This window comes from Manis pentadactyla, chromosome 13, assembly GCF_030020395.1.
Source record: "Manis pentadactyla isolate mManPen7 chromosome 13, mManPen7.hap1, whole genome shotgun sequence".
Taxonomy (NCBI): domain Eukaryota; kingdom Metazoa; phylum Chordata; class Mammalia; order Pholidota; family Manidae; genus Manis; species Manis pentadactyla.
The window spans coordinates 77,629,148-77,655,922 of NC_080031.1; positions in this window are offsets into that span (position 1 = coordinate 77,629,148).

Here is a 26,775-nt window from a genome sequence, read left to right on the forward strand (position 1 = left end):
GTACTGTGTATGGAGTCCGGATCACGACTGTCCAGTGATGCAGAATTTGTCAAAGACAGTGAGCAGGCTCATTCCCAGGTCAAGCCGCTCCCAGGCTCTGTGGTCTCCTGGGGTTGGAAGCTCCCTGACCCAGAGCATCTGAGCGCAGAGACAGGAAATGCTGGTGTCCTTTTTGTGGATCCTGGACCACTTCTCTAGGTAGCAGAAGAAATACTGAGGCACCTCTACAAAAAACCGCTGGATTTGAGTGGCCACACTGCAATTCTACACATAAAACTAATTTCAGAGCTAAAATACTCAGAAGAGCTCATTCTCTGACAGGGATAAAGCATATTTTGGTAATGACGACAGTGCTGTAAAACACATATATGAAAAGCCTTAAGGTGTGGATACATTTGTCAGATAAATTCTTTTATAAAAGTATTCTATAACAGATAGATATTTCTCTCCAAAGCTATTTTAAAGAGAGCCTTGGAAAAATAATCACAAAGAAAACCCTTTTTCCTGTATAATTTTGAAAAATGTTTCTAATCGTTGTTTAGTCTTGATTGGCAAGAGCTCATGAATCAGTGCCCTTTTTGACTTACAGAATGTGATCTGTAGGGTTAATTTATATTTAAATAAAAACATATTTATCACAATATATTTCAATATATAACATTAATTTAAAATATTCACTATCTCATAAATTAAATACAAAAGTTTGTCAGAATTTATTTTCAAAAATGAAATTGGAAGATGGTCTTAAGAATACATAGCATAGGTTCCAAAACTACAGGTTCTTGAAGGATATAAAAGAGGTGTTTTGATTTTTAACCTCACTCTGTGACTTTTTGTTTATTTGGAAACTCTTTGGGACAGGAAGAAATTCTACTTTGCATTTCTGTATATGTTTTGACGAATGGCTTTATCCATACCACACTCCTCATTATACTTTCCTATTCATGTGCATATTACTGAGCTTTAGCTTTCCTGCATGTGTGTGCATGTGTGTCTGCTTTTACTTAGTTCAAAACTATGTTTTTTTAACTCTGGGATTGTTCTCTTTTAATTGTATCTTAGACAAAATAATTGAAATTTTCAGTGAAACTCATGATCATTTTAGAGTAGATTTAAGTTGTTTTGAATGAGGGTCAACATATCTACATATCGGATGAAAGGATCACACCTAACCATTCAATTGAATAATATGTTCGAGAAATAAACCTTTGTTCAGACAAGGAGTATTTTGTCCTAACCAAAAGTGCTAATAAAGGTTACTTACATTTTGGTCATGCTTTAATCTCTGAAGTACTTTGCTGTAAAAGAGACTGTTTCCTTATTACAGCAATTTTACATGTGACTTGAACTCTCCAATCCTCTAAGATTCTCTTCATCCAGGAAGATTTGTTGTAATCTATTGTAATGGGCAGTAGTATTAGGCCTCTATCCCATCCAGAACAGGGGGAACTCACTTATCCACTCACTGAGGGAAGACCACCTCGTGGCTCTCTACGAAAAGGCACATGGTTGCATCTCTGAGGCTGTGGGATCCCCCCTGAGTCCTCCCAAGAACTCCCAGGAGGGGAGAAAGAGGGAGCACCCAGGAGGGGCAGTTTCTAGTCATGGACCTGGGGAATCAAACCAGAGAATAAACCCGCAGGTCTGCTTCAGGGAAAAGTATTTCTTGGTGACAGTGGTTGGGTGGAAAAGGACAGGCTTAACAAAGCAGTTCAGCATTAATCAGAAAATTCTCCAAGAGAGTTCATATCCCTAGTGATGATTTTTTTTTAAATTTTGTTTTGCTATCAATAATATACAGTTACGTGCCTAGTGCTGATGTATCATATTAATTTTTACAGTACCAAGAAGTGTAAAACCTTTTCTATTAGCCATTATAAAGAGCTGTTGTCCAGAACAAGAATTTTTATAAGTGAAAATTAAATATTAGGTCTTTAAAATGTCTCTCCAACTTACACAAACATAATTCTATTTGAGCTAATTTCTACCTTCATTGTGCATGTTTCTTGGGATTCATATTATAAATTATATTATTTAGGGGCTTTTAAAAGAGTGATTATTTATATACCAATGACAGATAATCATATTTTAAAATTAGGATCTGATGTTGGTTGCAGGAACTGATTATAAAATCTAGATAGAAAAACATGTTTTCTGCAGTGATGATTACTTTGATGTAATTATTATTTCCTCCTGAAATAGATGTGCTTATTTTATTTTACATGTTATTTTCTGTTATATTTTTCCTTTAAAATAATGGAAAAAATAATAATTGCAAGTATATAATGAGTAGGAAATGCTTAAAATACAGCCTGAATCACATTAAGAGCATAAAATTCATCTCCAGAGAAAACTGTTAGAGGAGGAAATACACTTCTGAGAAATCCAGAAGTATTTGTTCCCAAATTGCTCCCCAAAGTGTGTAGAACCATGAGATGCACATTTCAGATATGTAACATTTACAAGAAGGCTGAAATCATGGACCAAGTATTAGAACCCCTTCTTTCTATCTAAAGGAGATTCTTTTCTGTGGGAAATTCTCAAGTTGGATGGCACCTCTGTCCACTGAGAGGAAAATCAAAGAGCTGAGAAAAGAAATCATTGGGGAAATACTTTCTAATTTCAAGTTCAATTTTCAGCCTTCACTACGGGGCCCCGTTGTTCCCACTGTTCCATGCCCAGGTCACAGATTACAGAAATATCACAGAATCCTCCAATTTCAGAATTATCACAGAATCCTCTGGGCCTTGAGGCCCCCAGGTAAAGAGCCCTGTCATATTTTCAGAGCTCAGAACCTGAGACCTGGTTACCCACAGTTACAAGGTAACATCTGTGAGTCTCTTCCCTCTTCATATTTCATACTTCTCAATATTTTCATTAGGTTAATAGAAAATTCCTTGAAATATTAAGGAAATTAAGAATTTCAACCTTTTGTTACATGTTTTGTAATTTATAAAATATTTGTTATTTTATGTAAGATATTATTTATTTACTGAAATACTGCTCAATTTTGTAGTCAAAAAGTTATGTCTTGATGCAAAAGGAACAAATAAACACATCAAAAAACAAACCAGATTATTAGAAATTATTTGTAATATATCCAAGAAGAGACGTTAATATATACAGAAGAATGGTTACATAATTCTCATAACACAATCAGGAAAAAAACTTAAAACATTGAAAATAATATGGTATAGTCTTCCACACCTAAGTATTTATGCGGGATAATCAGAAACACTTGACCAGCCATGTTTTCCAGTAGTTTATTCTTAATAGGTTGAATCTAGAAACAATATAAATGTCCACCAAAAGGGAATGGATAAATGAAGTGTGGTATGTCCTACATTCAAAAACTAATTTGCAATAAATGAATAAACTACTGATGCACACAAACTAATTGATGAAATTTTAAAAAATCAAAAATTATTATGCTGTGTGAGGAAGCCAAACAAAACAATTAACCTGCCTCATTTACGTACCACTGGAGAATTTGGACACACATATAGTCAGAGAAAGCAGATACCATATCAGAGTTTGGGGTTTTAGGAGACCTGGAAGCCAAAAGGAGGGATGACCACAGGGCCGAAGGAAACTATAAGGGGTGATGTTTGTGTTTATTTTGACTTGAAGTAAAGATTTCAAAGGTATGTACACTTGCCTATGTACATTATCAAATTGTGCACTGAAAATATATGTAGCTTATTGTATGTCAGTCATACTTTTATTCACCTGTTAAAATAACACAACAAAAAAGCTAGTGGAATAGGTATTTTTTCCTTTGTTTTAGTGTCGTATACAAACAATCATCTTCCAGACCTATATCAAGGAGCTCATTGCATAAGTGTTTTTCGAAGGAGTTTAATGACTTCATGCCTTACACCGAAGTGCTGACATAATTTTGAGGTAATTTTGCACACTGTGTAAGATAGCAATGCAGTTTCATTATTTTCCTTGAGGCTGTTCAGTATTCCCAACTTCATATATTCAGAATCCCATGTGTACATCCCAGGTATATATTCTTGGCTGTTTTATCACATATTAACCAACTATACATTTGGGTTTATATCCAGGTTTTCTATACCTTCATTGATGTGTCTTTATCCTTTTAGGAAAATTACACACTGTTTTGATTACTATAGGCTTACAATATAGTTTGAAACCAGTTACCATGCAATATCCAGATTTGTTCTTTCTCAAGATTTCTATGACAATCTGGGTTCATTTGTTCCATAAAAATGTCAGGATTTTTTGTTTATCTTATTTCTGCAAAATTTGGCATTGGAATTTTGATAGGGATTTCATTCCAAGTGTAGATACTTTGTATAGTATGAATATTTTTAAAATATTAATTTTTCCAATCTATGAACATTGAATATTTTGAAAATTATTTGTGTCTTTTCAATTTCTTACCTCAATGTCTTTTAGTTATTATTATTATTATTATTATTTTGGTATAATTAATCTACAATTAAATAAAGGACATTATGTTTACTAGGCTACCCCTTCACCAAGTCCCCCCCACATCCCCGTTCACAGTCGCTGTCCATCAACATAGTAAGATGCTGTAAAATCACTACTTGTCTTCTCTGTGTTGCACAGCCCTCCCCGTGCCCCCCCCACTAAACATGTTAATCGCAAAGCCCCCTTTCTTTTATTCCCGTCCTTATCCCTCCCTTCCCACCAGTCATCCCCAGTCCCTTTCCCTTTGGCGATTTTTGGTCCATTCTTGGGTTCTGTGCATTTCCTGCTGTTTTGTTCCTTCAGTTTTCTTTTGTTCTTATACACCATATATGAGTGTAATCATTTGGTACTTGTCTTTCTCTCCCTGGCTTATTTCACTGAGCATAATACTCTCCAGCTTCATCCATGTTGTTGCGAATGGTAGGATCTGTTTTTTTCTTATGGCTGTGTAATATTCCATTGTGTATATGTACCACATCTTCTTAATCCATTCATCTACTTATGGACATTTAGGTTGCTTCCATATCTTGGTTATTTTAAATAGCGAAGTGATAAACATAGGGGTGCATCTGTCTTTTTCAAACTGGAGTGCTGCATTCTTGGGGTAAATTCCTAGAAGTGGAATTACTGGGTCAAATGGTATTTCTATTTTGAGCATTTTGAGGAACCTCCATACTGCTTTCCACAATGGTTGAGCTAATTTACATTCCCACCAGCAGTGTAGGAGGGTTCCCCTTTCTCCACAACCTCGCCAAAATTTGTTGTTGCTTGTCTTTTGGATGGTAGCCATCCTTACTGGTGTGAGATAATATCTCATTGTGGTTTTAATTTGCATTTCTCTGATGACAAGCGATTTGGAGAATGTTTTCATGTGTCTGTTGGCTATCTGAATTTCTTCTTTAGAGAACTGTCTATTCAGCAACTCTGCCCAATTTTTAATTGGATTATTTGCTTTTTGTTTGTTGAGGTGTGTGAGCTCTTTATATTTTTTGGATGTCAACCCTTTATCGGATCTGTCATTTACGAATATATTCTCCCATACTGTAGGATTCCTTTTTGTTCTATTGGTGGTGTCCTTTGCTGTACAGAAGCTTTTCAGCTTGATATAGTCCCATTTGTTCATTTTTGCTTTTGTTTCCCTTGCCCAGGGAGATATGTTCAAGAAGAGGTCACACATGTTTATGTCTAAGAGATTTTTGCCTATGTTTTTTTCTAAGAGTTTTATAGTTTCATGACTTACATTGAAGACTTTGGTCCATTTGGAGTTTACTTTTCTGTATGGGATTAGACAGTGATCCAGTTTGATTCTCTTACATGTAGCTGTTCAGTTTTGCCATCACCATCTGTTGAAAAGACTGTCATTTCCCCATTGTATGTCCATGGCCCCTTTGTTGAATATTAATTGACCATATACATTTGGGTTAATGTTTGGAGTCTCTATTCTATTCCATTGGTCTGTGGCTCTGTTCTTGTGCCAATACCAAATTGTCTTGATTAATGTGGCTTTGTAGTAGAGCTTGAAGTTGGGGAGCGAGATCCCCAAAACTTAATTTTTCCTTCTCAGGATTGCGTTGGCTATTCGGGGTCTTTGATGGTTCCATATGAATTTTTGGAATATTTGTTCCAGTACACTGAAGACTGCTGTTGGTAATTTGATAGAGATTGCATTGAATCTGTATATTGCTTTGGGGAGGATGGCCATTTTGACGATATTAATTCTTCTTAGCCAGGAGCATGGAATGAGTTTCCATTTGGTAGTGACCTCTTTAATTTCTCTTAAGAGTGTTTTATAGTTTTCAGGGTATAGGTCTTCACTTCCTTGGTTAAGTTTATTATTACAGATTTTATTCTTTTTGATGCTATTGTGAATGGAACTGTTTTCCTGATTTCTCTTCCTATTAGTTTATCATTAGTGTGTAGGAAAGCCACAGATTTCTGTGTGTTAATTATGTATCCTGCAACTTTGCTGAATTACGATATTAGCTCTAGTAGTTTAGGAGTGGAGTCTTTAGGGTTTTTTTATGTACAATATCATGTCATCTGCAAATAGTGACAGTTTAACTTCTTCTTTATGGATCTGGATTCCTTGTATTTCTTTGTTTTGTCTGATTGCCGTGGCTAGGAACTCCAGTACTATGTTGAATAGCAGTGGGGACAGTGGGCATCCCTGTCTTGTTCTCGATCTCAGAGGAAAAGCTTTCAGCTCTTTGCTCTTCAGTATGATGTTAGCTGTGGGTTTATCGTATATGGCCTTTATTATGTTGAGGTACTTGCCCTCTATTCCCATTTTGTTGAGAGTTTTTATTATGAGTGGATGTTGAATTTTGTCAAATGCTTTTTCAGCATCTATGGAGATGATCATGTGGTTTTTGTCTTTCTTTTTGTTGATGTGGTGGATGATGTTGATGGATATTTGAAAGTCGTACCATCCTTGCATCCCTGGGATGAATCCTACTTGGTCATGGTGTGTGATCCTTTTGATGTATTTTTGAATTCGGTTTGCTAATATTTTGTTGAGTATTTTTGCATCTATGTTCATCACGGATATTGGTCTGTATTTTCTTTTTTGTTGGTGTCTTTGCCTGGTTTTGGTATTAGGGTGATGTTGTCTTCATAGAATGAGTTTGGGAGTATTCCCTCCTCTTCTATTTTTTGTAAAACTTTAGGGAGAATGGGTATTATGTCTTCTCTGTATGTCTGATAAAATTCCGAGGTAAATCCATCTGGCCCGGGGGTTTTGTTCTTTGGTAGTTTGTGATTGTCGCTTCAATTCCGTTGCTGGTAATTGGTCTGTTTAGATTTTCTGTTTCTTTCTGGCTCAGTCTTGGAAGCTTGTATTTTTTTAGGAAGTTGTCCATTTCTCCTAGGTTTCCCACCTTCTTAGCATATAGGTTTTCATAGTACTCTCTAATAATTCATTGTATTTCTGTGGGGTCCGTCGTGATTTTTCTTATCTCGTTCCTGATTCTGTTGATATGTGTTGACTCTCTTTTCCTCTTAATAAGTCTGGCTAGAGGCTTATCTACTTTGTTTATTTTCTCGAAGAACCAGCTCTTGTTTTCATTGATTTTTCCTATTGTTTTATTCTTCTCAATTTTATTTATTTCTTCTCTGATCTTTATAATGTCCCTCCTTCTTCTGACCTTCAGCCTCATTTGTTTTTCGTTTTCCAATGTCGATAATTGTGATATTAGACCATTCATTTGGGATTGTTCTTCCTTGTTTAAATATGCCTGGATTGCTATATACTTTACTCTTAAGACTGCTTTTGCTGTATCCCACAGAAGTTGGGGCTCTGTGTTTTTGTTGTCATTTGTTTCCATATATTGCTGGATCTCCATTTTGATTTGGTCATTGATCCATTGATTATTTAGGAGCGTGTTGTTAAGCGTCCATGTGTTTGTGAGCCTTTTTGTTTTCTTTGTACAGTTTACTTCTAGTTTTATGTCTTTGTGGTCTGAAAAGTTGGTTGGTAGGATTTCAATCTTTTGGAATTTACTGAGGCTCTTTTAGTGGCCTAGTATGTGGTCTATTCTGGAGAATGTTCCATGTGCACTTGAGAAGAATGTGTATCCTGTTGCTTTTGGATGTAGAGTTCTGTTGATGTCTATTAGGTCCCTCTGTTCTAGTGTGTTGTTCAGTGCCTCTGTGTCCTTACTTATTTTCTGTCTGGTGGATCTGTCCTTTGGAGTGAGTGGTGTGTTGTAATCTCCCAAAATGAATGGATTCCATTCTATTTTGTCCTTTAATTCTGTTTGTATTTGTTTCACACATGTTGTTGCTCCTGTATTGGGTGCGTATATATTTATAATGGTTATATCCTCTTGTTGGACTGAGCCCTTTTTCATTATGTAATGTTCTTTATCTTTTTTTACCTTCCTTATTTTGAAGTCTATTTTGTGTGATACTAGTATTGCAACACCTGCTTTTTTCTCTCTGTTGTTTGCATGAAGTATCTTTTTCCATCCCTTGACTATAAGTCTGTGCATGTCTATGGGTTGAGGTGAGTCTCTTGTAAGCAGCACATGGATGGGTCTTGCTTTTTTATCGTTTCTGTTACTATGTCTTTTGATTGGTGCATTCAGTCCATTTACATTTAGGCTGATTATTGAAAGGTATGTACTTATTGCCATTGCTGGCTTTAAGTTTGTGGTTACCAAAGGTTCAAGGTTAGCTTCTTTACTATCTTACTGTCTAACTTAACTCTCTTATTGAGCTATTATAAACATGGTGGGATGATTCTTTATTTCTCTCCCTTCTTATTCCTTCTCCTCCCTTCTCCATCTGTTGGGTATTTTGCTCTGTGCTCTTTTTAGGAGTGCTCCCATCTAGAGCAGTCCCTGTAAGATGCCCTGTAGAGGTTTTTTGAATGTGGTTTAGTTTTTAACACACAGGTCATTCTCCTTATCCTTAAAATTTTTCAAAAATTATATCATTTTTCTTGAGTTGTTAATGATTGTGTTTTTCTATTATTCTTTCTGATAATTATGATTGTATAGTAAGATGACTGATATCTGTATCTCAATTCTGTATCCTGTGATTTAATTCATATTAACTCTACTAGAATTTTGGTGGATTCTTTAGGGTTTCCCATACAAAGTAAAATGTCATCTACAAATAGTGACAGTGTTATTTCTTCCTTTCCACTTTGGATGTATTTTATTTGCTTTTCTTGTCTGATTGCTGTGGAGTAGAATTTCAATGTTATATGGAATAAAAGTAGCCAGTTTGGATATCCTTGTCTTATGCCTGATCTTAGAGGAAAATCTTTTAGCTATTCTTTGCCATTGACAAAGAAGTTAGCAGTAGGTTTTTTATATATGACTGTAAGTGTTGAGAATGTTTGTTCAATATCCACTTTGTTGAGAGTTTTTTAAATCATAAACTGATGCTGAATTTGTCAAAGTATGCTTTTCTGCATCTACTGAGATGATCATATGATTGTTATTCTTCACATTGTTCATGTGCGTTCCTAACTGATTGATCTACAGATTTGGACCATCCATGCATCCTTCAAATACCTATTTGATAATGGTGTCTGATCTTTTAATGTATTGCTGATTTCAGTTTGCTAATTTGTTGACAGTTGTCACATCTATATTCATCAGTATATTGGCTTAGAATTTTTTTGTTGTGTCATTCATTTTTTAATCAATATTATGCTAGCCATATAAAATAATTTTGGAGGTGTTCCTTAACTTTAAATATTTGAGAAGTAATTTGTGAAGTATATGAGTTTTTCCTTTACATGTTTGTTGGAATTTACTTGTAAAGCTGTCCAGTACTGGGCCTTATTTTTGGTAGTTTTTAAATTAGTGATTCAATTTCATTATTTTAGTTAGCCTATTCGGACTCTTTATTTCTTTATAATTCATTCTTCATTGACTTTATGTCTCCAGCATTTTACCCACTTCTAGGTTTTCTAATTTGTTGGCATATAACTGTTCATAGCGATCTCCTATAAGCCTTTGCCTTTCTGTAGCATCAGTTGTAACTTCTACACTTTCATATTTCTGTTTTTTTTGTTTATTTGGTCTCTTACTGTTCTTCATTGCTCTTGACAGGAATTTACAGAATTTATTTAACTATTCAAGGAACTAGTTCTCAGTTTCTTTGATCCTTTTCTTTTGCCCATTTTTACTCTGTATTTCATTTCTTTCCACTCTGATCTTTATTATAACATTTATTTTACTAACTTTGGGCTTTGGTGGCAGTCAGCTCCAACCATGGAATGGTCGGATGAGCCTGAGAATATATTCTTCACCAGAGATTTCATTCCTGGTTGAAGACCCTGCACTTTCCTGTCTCTCTGGAAGTGCCTATAAAATGAGAAAGTGCATCTCCCTTGCATTTTGTCTTGACAACTTTCACTCTGTTGGTTTGGCACTGGACCTCAGGGTAACAGAATCTGCTCATCAGTCCTTCAGGAGTAGAATTTTTGTCCCCAGTTCTGATTTTCCTGGACTCAATTCCTGTTGATTTTCAAAACAGACAGATGGATGAGGGGCTTGTCTTCCTGATGCCAGCCCAGGGGTCAGGGTGTCTGATGTGGAACACAATCCCTTCAAGTGAAAGTGCCATATTTTGTGATCCCTCTTCTGTGCAGGGTCAATGCATTTGGGTGGGGTTCCATGAAAGACTTTCTTCGTGCCTCTCCTAACTTTGATATCTTTCTTTTGTCTTTTGCTGTGAAGGTGCTGTTCATATCTCAGGTCTTTATCAGTGGATAATTTTTCTATGTGAAGCTGTGAATATGCTAAGTACATGGGAGCAGGTGACTTCAGGGTCTTCCTGCTATGTCAGTGCAAAACACACTCCAGGAGAATTATAGTTTGTGTTTTACATTTTGGTATATAACCTACTTTGTATTAACCTTTAGAGTTGTACGTTAGAAGTTTATCACTTGATGGGTTTTCAACAGTACATACACATGTTCAGGGCAAATCCATATCAGGAAATTGTTTCACAAAATATTCCTGATGCCCTAACTCTGCCACCGGCTGTATTTTCCCTTCATAAGCAACAACTATTAAGGATTCTTTTCCAGAATAGTTGGCCTGATCTTCATATATGTCGACTTAACCATATATTTTTTTAGTCCAAATAACATTTTGATACTTACCTGCTCATTACCTATGTCAGTAGAGGTTTCTTTTTGTTTCCCTTTTTAATGCGGCTGGGAGTAAGTCTACGTACCTAAAGGTTAAAGTATCACACTTACCCATTTAATTGGATAATATATGAGTCATGTAATTCTTTTTACTATCATAGTTAAGGAGTATTTTGTTGTCCCCAATGTGCTAAACAATTGTTACTCACATGGTGATTGTACGTTGAGCTCTGAAAATCTGGGTTGTAGGAGGCTACTTCATTACAGTGACTTCACATCTGCCTTAAACTCTGCTATCTTCATAGATTCTCTTCATACAGGAAGATTTGTTCTCATCTAATGTCATGGAAGCAAGTACAGGCTTCATGTACATCAAGACTGGGGGAGCTTCGGTACCCTCTCGTTGAGAGAAGAACCACTTCAAAGTTCTTTAAAAAAAGGTGAATTATTGCAGCTCTGAGGTTGTGATGTGTCCTCAGGAACATGCAGGGGAAGAAGAGGTGATACAGGAGAGACCAGCATAGATGACTGTAGTTCTTGGATCTGGGAAATACCAGCATATTTTCAACAAATTTCCTTTGGGTCTATTTCAGGGGAAAGAATTTCTTGCTTGATACTGACTGTATCATGAGGGAACATGCTCAACAAAACAAGTCAACATGAAGCTCAGAAATCTCCAGGAGATTTCCCAAGAAAACCCTGATGCTGAGCTACCCAATGAATCTTTTCATTACCTGAAGTGGAAACCTTGCTAGTGAGCCATTATAAAATACATCTTGTCTACAACAAATTTTTCTAATTGAAAGTTATATATTAGGTCTTTGGTATATATCTATATCTATGCTTGTACAGACATACTAAGTGAATATTCACAAATATGTGGACTATACTAAATAGTTGAGTAATGCAAACTTCTGCCCCCATGGTACTCGCTTCTTCGTTGTTATATTAAAAATGTTTTTGTCTAGGTTTTTTAAAAAATTCCCTTTATATTTCAGTAACAAATATTAAGATGATTAAATAAGAATCTACTACTTAGATACAACTGGCTTTGAAAGTCTAGCAAGATTATCATGGGTATTCTGTGGCAATGATTGATTTCATGTAATTATTATTTCTTCTTGCTAAAGTATTTATTTTACCTGTTTTCATTTTTTATATTTTTCAGTAAAATGATGAAAATAAAAATAATAATTGCCAATGTACAATGTGTAAAATTGCTTAAAATACTCTACACATCAACAAAAGAACATAAAATTAAATTCCAGACATTATTTTGAGGAGGAATTGCACTGTTTAGGAATCAAGTGGCAGCTTCCTGAAGTGTAGAAATATGAACTGAATATGTCAAACATATAACTACTGTAAGGAGAAGGAAGAAGACATGGAGAAATAATTGGAAAAATACAATTATTGTTGCCTTTGCTCTTGTTGTTATGCACAGAAAAACTGTCAATAAGAACGATATCACGGAGCTCACTAAAAATATTTTCTTCTAGGATATTTTGGATTTTTTGTTATTAAATGAAGTCTTGAAATAATTTTGAGTTACATTTTGTGTAATATGTAACATAGTCGTCCATTTTCATTCTTATGTATGTGGCTGTCCAGTTTTCTCAACATAATTTATTGAAGAGACTGTCCTTTCCCCTATGTATTTATTTGGCTTATTTATAAATGAATTAACCATGCTGCATGTCTTTATTTCCAGGCTCCCTATTTTGTCCATATATATGTGCCTTGTTTTAGCATAATACCATACTCTTTTGATTAACATAATGTTGTGGTATAGTTTGAAATTGGGGAGCATCATGTCTCTAAATTTGTCCTTTCTTCTCAAGAATATTTTAGCAGTCTGGGTTCAAATGGGTTCCATATAAATTTTAGGATTGTTTGTAGTTTTTTTTATAAAACACGCCATTAGAGTTTTGATATTGATTTTGATATTGACATGCTTTTTTGTGGTATGAACATTTTGATATTAATTGTTCTAATTCATTAGCATGGAATATCTTTAAAATTATCTGTGTCCCTTCAAATTAATTTCCTCAGTGTCTTTTACTTTTCAATATACAGGTTATTCTCATTGGTTATAATATTTAAAAATTATTGCTTTCAGTTGCAAATGAATTTGTTTACTTAATTGCTAATTATAATAGCTTTGATCAGTGTATGGAAGCACAACTGATTTCTTTATATTAGTATTGTATCCTGTAAATTTATTTTACTTACTTGTTAGTTCTAGTAGTTTTCTGGTGGAGTATTTAGGGTTTTCTGTATAAAGTATCATGTCATCTCCAAACAGTGAAAGTTTTACTTATTTTCCAAGTTGTATGTCATTTATTTATTTTTTTGTCTAATTGCGTGGCTAGGAAATTCAATGCTATGTGGAATAAAAGTGGTAATAATGGATATTTTTGTTCTGTTCCTGCATAGAGGAAAAGCTCTGAGCTTGTTATTGACCATTGATGTGATGTTCACACTGAGTTTTTTATACATGGCCTTTATTATGTTTGGTTATTTCCTTCTATAATCATTTTGTTAAGGTTTTGTCATAAACGTCTAATTTTGACAAATGTTCTTTACTGCATCTATTGAGATGATCATGCGACTTTTGTTCTTCATTCTGTTAATGTGGTGTACCAATGTGATTGATTTTCAGTTATCATGCCATCCACGATTCCTAGTAATATTTATTTGGGGTGGTGCATAACCATTGAAATACACTGACTTCATTTTGCTAATATTTACTGAGTACTCTTATGTTTATATTCATCAGGATTACTGGCTTTTAATACTCTTTGTGTCTTTGGTTTTAATAGGGTAATCCTGGCAATGTAAAATTACTTTGGATGTGTTCTTTCCTCTTAATTCTTTAGAACTGTTTTGAGAAGGATGGTACGCTTCTTTCAATGTTTGGTAGAATTCACATGTGAACATATCCAGTGCTGTGATTTTGTTTCTTACAAATTTTTAAGATTAGTATTTCAACTTAATTATTGTAATCAGTGTATTTATATTTTTTCTTCATGATTCAATCTTTGAAGTCTTTATGTAACTAAGAATTTAGTTTTTATTCTAATTTTTCCAATTTGTTGGCACAAAATTGTTCCTAGTAATGACTCTGATCCTTTGCATTTTTATGGTGTCAGTTATAACGTCCTCTTCTTCATTTCGAATTGTGTTTATTTTGACATTTTCTCTCTCACTGTCTCTCTCTTTTGGATTATACTGCCTGGCCGATAACATATGCGGTTCATCTTTTCAAAGAGCTTGTTGTTTGGACAGTGATCTTTTTTAGTCTTGGTTTTTGCTATTTAATTTATTTTCACTATGATCTTTATTATATCCTTCCTTCTACTAACTTTGGGCTTTACCTTTTCTGCAGTTTATGTGTAAAGATTTCCAATGTTTTTTAGTTTTTGAGGTAGGCCTACATTGCTATGAATTTCCTTCATAGAACTGATTTGGCTGCTTCCTATAGATTTTGGAAAATTTTGCTTCCATTTTTATTTGTCCCAAAACATTCTTAAATTTCCTTCTTGATATCTTTATTGGCCTATTGGCTGTTTAGTTGAATGTTCAGTGTACTTCTGTTTGTGTTTTTCCAGTCTTCTTTTTGTAATAGGTTTAGTTCTATACTCTTGGTATAGGAAAAAGATACGATTTTAGTCTTCTCGAATATATTAGTCTTGGTTTGTTGCCTTTCATGGGATCTGTTCAGGAGAATATCCTATGTGCAATTGTAAAGAATGTATTTTCTTTAGTTTTGATGATGTGCCTTTATATATCTATTATGTCCATCTAATCTAATTTCTCTTAAAGCCAACATTTCCTTATCGACATTATGTCTGGAAGATCTCTCAATTGATTTAAGTGGAGGTACTAATGTTCCCTAATATGTTACTGTCAATTTCTACCTTAATGTCTATAATATTGCTTTATATACATAGGTGCTCTTATACTGGGGGCACAGAGATTGGCAACTATTATTCCCTGCATTTGGATTGTACCCGTTCTCACTTTGTAATATCCTTGTATGTCTTTTGATACAGTGTTTGTTTTAAAGTATTTTGTCTACATATTGCTACTCCAGCATTATTTCCAGTTTTCTCAGTGCCATTTATTAAAGAGACTGTCTTTTCCCATTATGGACTCTTACCTCCTTTGTTATATTAATTGACCATATATATGTGTGTTTATTTCGGTTCTCTTTATTTTGTCTCACTGATCTATGTATCTCTTCTTATCCAGGCACCATACTGTTTTGATTACTGTAGCTCTGTAGTAGAGTTTGAAATCAGGGAGCATGATGCCCCCAGATTTGATCTTCTTGTTCAATATTGCTTTGGCTGTTAATTGTCATTTGTGATTCAATGCAAACTTTACAATTGTTTTCTCTAATTCTGTGAAAATGACATTGTTATTTTAATGGGCATTGGATAGAATCTGTAGAATGCTTATGGTAATGTGTACCTTTTAACAGTTTGAATTATTATCTGTGGCATGGGATATCTATTTATTTATATCTTTAATTTCTCTCATCGGTGTCATAGTTTTGAGAACACAAATCTTTCACCTCCTTCGTTAGGGTCATTCCTAGGTATTTCATTCCATTTGATAAAATTCTAAAAGAAATTGGTTTCTTTATTTCTCTTTCTGCTAGTTTGTTATTATTATATAGGAGTGCCAGCGATTTCTGTATATTGATTTTGTATCCTGTGACATTACTGAATACATTTATTAGTTCTAATATTTTTTGTAGAGTGTTTAGGGCTGTCCCTAGTCTCATGTCATCTACCAATAGGGAGAGTTTTATTTCTTTTCCTCGTCTGGTTGCTGTGGTTAGGACTTTCAGTACTATGGTGAATAAAAGTTGTGCAAGTGTATATCCAGGTCTCGTTATTTATACAAGAGGAAGAGATTCCAGGTTTTTGCACTGCATATGATATTAACAGTGGTTTTGTCATTTATCAATTTTATTGTATTGCTGTATGTTCCTTCTATGTCCATGTTTCTGAGACTTTTCATCATGATGGATTTTGGGATATTCAAATGTGTTTTCAGTTTCTATTGACATGATCATGTGTTTTTATCCTACCTTTGATTGATGTGGTGCATTTCATTGGTTGACTTGTGTATACTGATCTCTCATGGATCTTTGTAGGAAATAAAGCTCATTTGGTCATGGTGAATGATAATTTTGATGTATTTAAACTTTTTTTGCTTTATTTTATTGAGGATTTCTATATCTCTGTTTTCCAGGCATATTTGTCTGTAATTTTCTTTTTATAGTGTCTTTTTCTTGTTTTGGTTATGCTGACCTTGTGGAATGAGATTGGAAGTATTCCTTTTATATTTTTGGAAATTATTGTGGATGGATAGGTATTATTTCTTTGTTAAATGGTTGGTAGGATTCACCTGTGAAGCCACCTGCTCCTGGAATTTTTTGTGTTCATTTTTGAATACCAATTCATTTGTTTTACTAGCTTTCAATCTGTCCAGATATTTTCTTTCTTCCTGTGTCAGTCCTGGAAGACTGTATGTTTCTAGCAACTTAACCCCTTCTAGTTGTCCAACTTATTGGCATGTATTTCATAGAATTCTCTTATACTCTGAATTTATATGGTTTCAATTGTATCTACTCTTTCATTTCCTATTACATTTACTTTATTTCTCTCTACTTTTTCTTGATAGGTGTAGTAAAAGTTTCATAAATTCTGTAGGTTTATTCAGAGCAAGGTTTAGTTTCATTGATTTTTCTTTTAGTCTACTTTTCATTTATTTCTGCTCTGATCTTTATTGTGTCCCTCCTTCTATATAGATAGGTCCTCCAATAGGTGCATAATTATTTAGAATTGTTATATCATTTTGATGGACTAATACCTTTATAATTTTGTAATGTCCTTCTTTCTTGTTACTTTCCTTGTTTTGAAGTCTCTGTTGTCATATATAAGCCTGTGTTATTTATGCAGTTCCTCTTAGATTGATGAGGTTCGCTACTTGTTTCTCTACATTTTTTGATGTAGCTTTAAAAATTAAGCAAATTGTAAGTATTTCCACTCATTATTACTTAGTTTATAATTATTACTTCTTTGTTTAGTTTAAGAAATCTTTCTTGATCACAAGGTCATGAAGATATATTTCTGTGTTATCTTCAGAATGGTTTATTTTTTCTGTCTCACTTCAATATCCTTCAGAATGGTTTCCTTGTTAAGCATGATAGGAGATATGGGTCAAGAATAATTACTTCTATATTAATATGAGATATTTTCAGCATCATTTACTAAGAAGATAGATTTTTCTTCATGTCTCTGTATTACCACATTTGTCATATATTGATCGTCTCTCTTTGAGTGGGTCAGTTTTTGAGTTGTGCTATATTCAAATGATCTATTTGTCTTTCCCTGATCCAGTAAAATAATTACTTTTGTGTATAATAATTATTGATATGGGACATTAAAAACCTTCCACCTTTTTTTCCAAGAATTCCTTACATGTTGTTGACTCATAATTTTAAAGACTTCTTTTTTCTTGCCATTTTCAACTTCAATGAAAATTTACTGATGAACATTGAAACTTCTTGATGGAGTGTAGTTGATAGAAATATGAATTCAAATTTTGTATACATGAAAACAGTATCCTTCACTTAAAACAGTGTCCTTTAGTTGTACAGTTTTAAAATAAAAGAGTTGTGCTTTTTTGGTAGATTATTTCTAAGTCATTACTTTTTCCTGCTGTAAATAATATTTTAAAATATTTTCTAATAATGTGTTTTTTTATAATGGTATCATGGTTTATTATATGAGCATTTATTCATTCTAATCATTCATATACAGATTTTAAAACAACAGTTTACTGAGGTATAATTTACATATAAATTATGTACATATTCAATGTGTACAACTCAATGAGTTTGGGAAAAATTGTATACCCATGACACCATCACCATCGTCAAGACCATAGACATGTCCATCATCTGTCAATGTTTCCTCATGTCCTTTTCAGTATTCTTTTTTAATGGTAAGAATATTTAACATATGATCTACCCTCTTAGCAAAATTTAATTCTATAATATTTTTAGCTACATATATTTTTCTTTATAAGGGATGTCCAAAATTATTCATTAGTATGACTGAATGTTTACCCACTTTGACCATTAACTGCCCATTTTCATCATTTCTCAGCCTTTGGCAACCACTATTTTACTCTCTGCTTCTCTGAGTTTGACTATTTTTGATTTAACAGAAATGCCACATCACACATTGATCTTTTTATGTCTGGCTAGTTTCGATTAACACAGTGACTTCCAGGTATATCTGTGTATGTCAACTGGCAGGTTTCCTGATATTTATATGTAGATAAGTTTTTTTCATAACATTATATGTACAAACAATAAGTGAACTTTTTTTTAATTTCTACCCAGTATATGTTGTAATAAAATTATTTTATATATATTTTATTTCATTGATGAGGAAATACTGAGCACAAATACATTATAGCATCAGGGTCCTGTTGAAAATTTGTGGAGTTGCTGGGTCACTGGTTAAGTGAATATCCAGGACGCCAGGCTCATGGGCATGCACCCCAGGGCCCCACATCATAGCCATATTCCCGTGAGCACCACGGGGGGAAGGAGGAGTGGAGTCCTGGCTGTGAGGACATGTCCCTTATGTTTCATGTCATTCCACCTCAGACATTGCCCAGAACTTAATTCGATTTTCACAACTGGTGCAATGGAGGCTTTTTGCACAAACATAGCATCATGAAGAGCACAGGGAATCACAGCAGAAGTGGCATATGAGGCAAATAAGAACATGCTGTGTCAACACCATGTGGAGCAGTAAGTGAGTATGGCACACAGTGGCCTTTAGCCTCATCATCACATGTAGCGTCCTTGGGCATCAGGCTGTTGTTAGGTGGAAGATCATTTAATAATACGGGTAACTGTTGAGCCCTGTGTTATACATTTAAACCCAATATAAGATTGTTTATCAGTGATACTTCGATACAAAAAAGAAAGTAAAATGCTAGTGGAAAGGAGACTTTCCTCCATGCTCTCACCACTGCCATTTCTAATTGCATATGAGCCTATGAGGGGAAGAAGAACTTCATTAGTGTATGATAAAGATAAAATGGAATCTCTCAGTCTTATAGTCTAAACGCCAAGGGCCAGGGTTTCATATCTGGGCCCCTCTGTGCACACTGAAATTCTGGGAACAAATGGACATGCTTCAATTTCCATGAAATGATACAGCAGTAAGGTCACAACAAATCTAGGAAATATATAGGGTAATATTATTTTCTGAATTTTTAAATCATTCTTGCTTCTGGAGGACCTAGGTGTACCAATCATAGAGGGTTTTGTATATAAAAAAAACAATGATGTAATAATTTTCAAAACCATTTCACTAAATAAATACAATATTATAAATATCCTCTTATGATGGCTTTCCAAACAGGACTTCAAGATTACTTTCAAATGTATTTATTAATATTGCTAAATAAATTTGATAAGCCACTACCCCAAATATACCACAATAATCGTGTTCCACTGATATCTCTGTGCTTTTTCAATGTGTCTGAACACATTCTGCAATGTCACTCTATTTCTGCACCCAGGTGGCTTAAACACTACAATTATATTAAGATACATCCACATCACATTTATTATAAAATTTTAAAACAGTATACCTTGCAACTATACAGAAACCTTTTTCTAAATTACATAAATGTATTTAATTTGCCTTACATTCTACAACTGTAAGGGCTTTTCCCATAGTCAATTTTATGTCCTTGTTTCTAAGTGTGTAAATGATGGGATTCAATGATGGAGGCACCACTGTGTAAGACACAGAATGATATCCAGGTCTGACCTCAGCTCAGAGGCTGGCTTCAGGTAGGCCAAGGCACCTGTTGTAAGAAACACAGTCACAACAGCCAGATGAGGGAGGCAGTTGGAGAGGGCTTTGGACCTGCCTTCCAGGGAGGAGATCCTTGAGACAGCAGAGAAGATGTGCACATAGGAAGATAAAATAGAGATGAAACAAACCAGTGCAATACTTGCACTAAATGCAGTCACTGCCACTTCATTTATATTCATTTTGGTTTCTGAAATCAAAATAATTTGAGGGATATCACAGAAGAAATGATGGATTTTATTGGAACTAAAAGTTGTGGAAAAGGTTGCTGCTGTGTTCATGGCTCCATAGATCCCGGCAGTGACATATGAAAACAACACCATCCAGCCACAAGCCCCCTTGTTCATGATGGTCTCATAGTGCAGCGGACGGCAGACGGCCCCGTAGCGGTCATAGGACATCACTGTGAGGATGAATAATTCAGCAGCAGCAAAAGTCACAAAGAACAACACCTGGAAAACACATCCAAGGAAGGATATTGTGTTCCTGTTCATCAGGGAGTTGAGAACAAATTTAGGAACAGTGTCAGAGATGTAGCAGAGGTCTATGAGTGACAGGTTCTTCAGGAAGAAGTACATGGGTGTGTGAAGCTGAGGATCCCAAGTAATGAGCATGATGTTGAGTCCATTTCCTAACGGGGCTGCCAGGTAGACCATGAGGAACAGGATGCCCTGCAGGGTTTGCATTCTTAGGTAATCAGAAAATCCCAGGAGAAGGAACTCAGTGACCCCTGTATAGTTGATCATTTCATCCAAGAAGGGAACTGTGTATTGTAAACAAACATATACAATAAAGAAAATGTTACCTAGTTGTGTTGATGGATATGTGAATTATCTCTAGTGTCCATTTTACATGTAGCATGTGTGTGTGTTTTTCTGTACCTTCTCATTTTTCCTACTAGCTGTAGACATTTGTAAATTTACTGAAGTCCTGTGTGCTTGTTTCATCACTTTCTAGCAATAGTGTTCTAAGTTAATTAATATATATGTTTAGAAGTATTTGAAAAACTCTATGAAAGGAACAAAATGCGAAATGAACATGCGCAACTACATCAAACAAAAAGCTTCTGTATAGCAAAGGATACCAACAGCAAAACAAAAAGACATCCAACATATTTTTTGACATTATACTTATAATAGACTTACCTGATAAATGGTTAACATCCAAAATATCCAAACAACACATTTGCCTCAACATCCAAAAAACAAGTAATCTGATTAAAAAATGGACAGAGGACCTGAACAGACACTTCTCCAAAGATGAAATAAAATGGCCAACAGGCACATTCAAAAAGAAGCTCCACATTGTTGATCATCAGCAAAATGCAAATCAAAACCACAATGAGATATCACCTCACACCAGTTAGGATGGCCACTACCCCAAACACAAGAAATAACAAATTCTAATGAGGATGCAGATAATTGGGACCCCTCCTATACTGTTGGTGGGAATGTAAATTGGTGCAACTGCTGTGGAAAGTAGCATAGAGGTTCCTCAATAAACTAAAAATAGAAATACAATTTACCCAGTAATTCTACTCCTAGGAATTTACCTGAACAAAACAAAGTCCCTGATTCAGGAAGATATGTGCACCCCTATGTTTATTGGCACACTGTTTGCAATAGCCAGTATGGAGGAGACCTAAATGACCATCAATAGATGAATGGATAAAAGAAGAGGTGGTACAGATACACAATGGAATATGATTCAGCTATATAAAGGAAAGAAATCCTGCTACTTTTAACAACATGGCTGGAACTAGAGGGTATTATGTTCAGTGAAATAAGGCAGACAGAGAAATAGAAAAGCCATATCATTTTATTTTATGTGGATTATAAAAACAAAGCAAAACAGAAGGAACAAAACAGCCCTAGACTCCTAGACACTGAGAAGGGACTGATGGTTACAATGGGGGAGGGTTGAGGTGGGTGGTGGGGGATGAGAGGGGGATAAAAATTCACAATAATTCACAATGTCACAGCACGGAGAATATAGTCAATGGTTATGTAACATCTTTTTAAGTTGATAGTAACCACACTAGAGGGGTTGAGGATTTAATAATATGGGTAACTATTGAACCACTGTAATGTATATTTGAAACCAATATAAAATTGTATATGGACTAAAGTTCAATAAAAAAAGATTTGGCAATTGTGATGTTCATCATCAACATTGGTTGATGAAGATATTGAAGTTATTTATTAATAATTGTAATCAGCACAACAAGGAAGAGAGTAAAGTTCCAAGACTATTATAATCTCACAGCTGAGGAAGTAGGACTTGGAGAGGGGACAGCACTCTTTCTCCACCGCAGCATCAAAGGGCATGAGCAGTTAAACGGCACACATATGACTGGGCAGTCAGTTCTTTGACTTCTATGCCTGCCTGTTTTCTGCAGGTACACTGCATAGACAGCTCATGGCCTGCAGTAGGGAACGGCTGTAGCTTAGAAAAAAATTAAATGGTTAGATTTTTTTAACCCAATGTTATTTATAGTTAATTGGAAAATAAAACCAGGCTATTTGATTCCTGCTAACTTCATCTTGGTAGTTCCTCCCATTCTCCCTGGATGAAAAGTGTGTGTTTATATGTGTTCAGTTTGTCTACTTAAGCATTGTTGGGTGAATGGGAAAAACTATAATATTGTCTCAGTTAGACACTTGTTTAAACTCTGCCAGGTTTTTTAGTAAGCATTTATTATCAATTACACAGTGTTTATACTTTCAGAATAATTTCTTCCCAGTTCATTTCTTCCTTCAGCCTGGGTCAAAATAGCAATGAGCCACCACCTATAGTTTCAGCTGTTTCCTAACTTGTTGGAATTCTAACTCAAGATTCCAGGAGTCAACAAAATATACACTTTTCTTCCTCTGGTCATGGTCTAAATACCACCAAACATTCTTGAAAGACATAGTTCCTGGCTTTGTTTAGTTTCAGTGCCTTAATTCTCTCATATATAATACAGCAAATTTTTCCTCACCTCTAAATTGTTTAACGAACTCTGAACAAATACCAAGGGACACATTCTATGAAACAGACCCCATGTAGTGAGGGCTAGAAACATGTCTGGTTCACCCTGACTATATTTGTAGATTTCCAAACATGACTAAACCTGGATTTCACGTTCGTACAAGTCAGAAAATGTAACTCAGTTTCCCAGTAAGACGTGTATTCCCAGTAACAGACAAAACTATTGTGCCTTAGAAACAACTGTTCTACATGTAAAGGCTCAACATTCACCTGACATGCTGAATTTGCCAAAGACAACAGAAGGGCCATTCCAAGTCAGGCCACTCTGACTTTGTCCTGTCTACTGCTGTCTGACATTCCCTGATCCAGGTCACCTGGGGCCTGAGAAATGTAAAATCTGTTGTTGTCTTATTGGACCCTGGACACTATTTGTCTTGGTGACGGATTGATATGCTGAGGCATCTCTACATAAAAGCCCTGTGTTTTATTTCCACATTGTAATTCTACACATCAAACCATTTCTGGTGTAGTGAACTTAAATTGCCCATTTCTGACAAGGAAAAGGCATAGTTCTCTAATAGAGATAATACTGAAAAACACAGATTTACAAAATATTATGTGAATGCATTTGGCAGATAATTTATTTTACAAGAGAATCCTGGAAGAGTGAGTTTGCCTCTCCAAATTCTCAAGGACAAATGTATAATGAAAGAGAAATACATTTTTTCTGTTATACTTTTGATAACCACTGCTTCTGACATTTGTTCATCCATGATTGGCAAGACCTTGTGAATCATTTCCCCTTCTTGCTTGCAGAACGATCTGCAGGATTAATTTATGCATAAATAAAAAACATTCTTATATTTTCAAATGTAACACTAATATAAAATGCACACTTTCTCATAATTTAAATTCAACATATTGTCAGAATTTATCTGTGACCATCAATTTGGAGGATGATTCTTCAGAATGTGTAAGTTGGCAGAAGTAGCAAATACCACAAGTTGCTCTGGATGAGAAAATACTTTGATTCTAATTTACTATAAAATTTTTAGTATTTGGCAGGAAAAATTTGAAATTGCTCATTATATGTCAATCAGTTGATTATAATTTGATAAAATGACTTTATCTATACAGCTTTCCTAATTTGTGTATGTGTATACGGGGGTGTTCAGACTTATATATAAGTCTCTGTGTTGTTTTCCCTTATACTGACATTTTTTAAATCTAGGATATTTCTCTTAATTTTATTTGAGACAAAATACTTGAAATTTTCAATAAAATTAAATTTAAATAAAATTAATTTTAGAATATGTACAGGTTTTATGTCAGTCTATATACCTAAAGGTGAACGTATCATACTTACCCTTTAATTGCATAATATGTGAGTCACATAATCTTTTTGTCTATCATAGTCAATGAGTATTTTATTCTCCCCAATGTGCTAAACAAGTGTTACTCACATGGTGATCGTGCATGAAGCTCTGAAAATCTGTGTTGTAAAGGGACTACTTCATTATAGTGAGTTCCCATGTGCCTTCAACTCCACTCTTCATAGATTCTCTTCATTGAGGAAGATTTGCTCTCATCTAATGGCACAGAAGCAAGTAGCAGGCTTCATGCTACTTCAGGACTCGGGAAGCTTAGTTACCCTCTCCTTGAGAGAAGAACCACTTCAGAGCTCTCTAAAAAAATGTGATGATTGCAGCTCTGAGCCTGTGATGCATCCTCAAGAACACCCACGAGAGGAAGAGGTGAGACAGGAAAGTCAAACATAGGTGGCTCTGGTTTTGGTATCTGGGAAATTTCAACATATTTTCACAAATTTCCCCTGGGTCTATTTCAGGGGAAAATAATTCTCTATGATGCTGACTGTGGAGAAGGGGACATGCTCAGTAAAACATGTCAACATGAAGCCCTGAAATCTCTAAGAGATTATCTAAGAATTTCCTGATGCTGAGCTACCTAATTAATCATTTCATTATCTCAACTGGAAACCTTACCTATGAGCCACTGTAAAATATATATTGTCTACAATAATAATTTTTATAAATAAAAGTTGTATATTTGGTCTTTAATATATTTCTATATCTATGCTTGCACAGACATATACAGTAAGTGAATATTCACAATATGTGGACTATACTAAATAGGTGATTTATGCTGACTTTTCCTGGCATGGTGCCGGCTTCTTTGGTGTTATATTAAAAATGTTAATGTCTGGGTGTTCTTTAAAATTCCCTTTATATTTCAGTAACACATAGTAAGATTTTTAAGTTAGGATCTATTGCTTAGATAAAACTGGGTTTGAAAGTCTAGAAAGATTAACATGGGTGTTCTGTAGCAATGATTAATTTCATGTAATTATTATTTCCTCTCACTGATTCAATATTTATTTTACATGTTTTGTTCTATTTTTCAAGAGAATAATGAAAAATAAAAATAATAATTGTAAATATACAATGTGTAGAAATTGCTCAAAATATTGTACAAGTCCCATAAAGAACATAAAATAAAATTCTAGACATATTATTTGGAGTCAGAAATGCACTGTTTAGATACCAAGGCAGCTTTTCAAACTGCAAAAATATGAACTGAACATATGAGATATACACTACTATAAGGAGAAGGATGAAGACATGGAGAAATAATTGGAATATCCCAATTATTGTTGCCTTTGCTTTTGGTGTTGTGCACAGAAAAAAATTACCAAGAGATGTCAAGGACTTCACTAAAAATGTTTTCTTCTATGGAGTTCTAGGATTTTGGGTTTTACATACAATTCTTGAAATAATTTTGTTTAAATTTTCCATAAAATGTATCATAGTGGTCCATTTTCATTCTTGTGCATGTGGCTGTCCAGTTTTCCCAATATAATTTATTGAAGGATGATCCTTTCACCTGTGTATTTATGTGACTTATTTATAAATTAATTAACCATCCTGTATGTGATTATTTCCAGGTTCCCTATTTTTTCGATAGCTGTACATGTCTCATTTTAGGATAATACCACATTGTTTTGATTACCATAATTTTGTAGTATAGTTTGAAATCAGGGAGCATGATGCCTTTAAATTTGTTCTTCCTCTTGAAGAATGCTTGAGCAATCTTGGTTAATTTGGGTTTCATAAAAGTTTTAGGAATATTTGTACTATTTGTATAAAACATGCCATTAGAATTTTGATAGTGATTGCTTTGAATCAATATATGCTTTTTTGTGGTATGGACATTTTAACAATATTAATTGTTCCAATTTATCATCATGGAATATCTTTACAATTATCTGTGTCCATTGAAATTTCTTTCTACAGTGTCTTTTAGTTTTTAGTATACAGGTCATTCTCATTGGTTATATATTTCATAATTTTTATTGCTTTCAGTTGCAAATGAATTTGTTTCCTTTATTACTAATTATGATAGCTTGTGACCAGTATATGGAAGCACAACCGATTTCTTTATATTACCATCATATCCTGTAAATTAATTTTATTTACTTGTTTGTTCTAATAGTTTTCTTTTGGAGTATTTAGGGTTTTCTACATAAAGTATCATGTCATCTCCAAAGAGTGAAAGTTTTACTTCTTTCCCAAGTTGGATGTCACTCATTCATTTCTCTTGTCTAATGGCTGGGGCTAGGAAAGTCAATGCTATGTGGAATAAAGTGTCCATAATGGGCATTTTGTTTTGTTCCTGATCTTAGAGGAAAAGCTTTGAGCCTTTTCTGCAACCCTGATGTGATGTTCACACTGGGTTTTTTACATAGGGCCTTTATTATGTTTGGTTATTTTCATTCTATAATCATTTTGTTGAGTT